This window comes from Mandrillus leucophaeus, unplaced genomic scaffold (assembly GCF_000951045.1).
Source record: "Mandrillus leucophaeus isolate KB7577 unplaced genomic scaffold, Mleu.le_1.0 Scaffold392, whole genome shotgun sequence".
Lineage (NCBI taxonomy): Eukaryota > Metazoa > Chordata > Mammalia > Primates > Cercopithecidae > Mandrillus > Mandrillus leucophaeus.
In genome coordinates this window covers 1,566,084-1,566,980 of record NW_012104165.1, presented here as the reverse complement: position 1 = coordinate 1,566,980, position 897 = coordinate 1,566,084, and the positions used below count along the sequence as shown (strand labels likewise).

Sequence of the window (897 nt, the reverse complement as noted above, 5' to 3'; positions counted from 1 at the left end):
GCGAAGCTGCAGAGAGTCCTGACGCCCCGCCCCTCCCCCACCTCCGTACCCTTCCTGAGAGGCCCCACATGACACAGAACTTTACTCTCCTCTTGAGAATGACATCACAAGACCTGAAGAGGAGCTAAACGGGCTGACACCTGTAGCTGAAGAGTGCCTTAACGCCGAGTCCCACGGCTCCATGCGAGAGATGCCTGTTCCTCCTCTTTGGCAGCTTCACGTACCCTAAGTGAGTGACTTTCAAGATTCGAAGGTTTTTTAAAATTATGTATAGATATATTCCTTTTAATGGTCTCCACGTATTGTATAGCTTTCTGTAATGCTCTTTCTTGGATTAATAGAAAAATCCCTTGACACTGTAAACTGGCGAATACGTTTCCCCGTGTATTCGTATGTCTTCAAAAGAGACTGAGGAAATGAAGTATCTCTCGAGTTGGCATATTTTTTGAAGACAGCAGTTAACTCAATAAACTCATTTTGTCAAAGTAAAATGAGATAGATTCACTTTTAAATGGCGCTTCCGCGTGGCTCTATGGCTTAGCTGGTTAAAGCGCCTGTCTCGTAAACAGGAGATCCTGGGTTCGACTCCCAGTGGGGCCTGATGTTTTTCCCGAGAAAATCAGCTGTTTCTGAAAACTGTTTTCTTGATGAGGAAAGAAATTGTCAAACAGCAGTAGAACACAATTGGATAAATTCCAAGTTCTTTAACTGCATCCTGCTCAGATTCCTTACTTTTAAAAAGTAAATGCTTAGGAGGAAGACAACGCAAATGCAAAGCACTGCCAAAGAATAACGCATGTGACCCACCTCTATCAATTTCATATGTCTTGCTTTAAACTGTGGTAAAATGTTTTTGAGCACTTACAACGTGTTACAGTTTAAAGCATGTCGATAACT

At 42.7% G+C, this 897-nt stretch overlaps 1 non-coding gene across 1 annotated transcript; it reads left to right on the top strand.

Moving 5' to 3' along the window:
- The first annotated feature begins 526 nt into the window (after positions 1–526).
- On the top strand, positions 527–600 carry TRNAT-CGU. The gene has a single exon. It is a non-coding gene; the product is annotated as a tRNA-Thr (tRNA).
- The last annotated feature ends 297 nt before the right edge of the window (positions 601–897 follow it).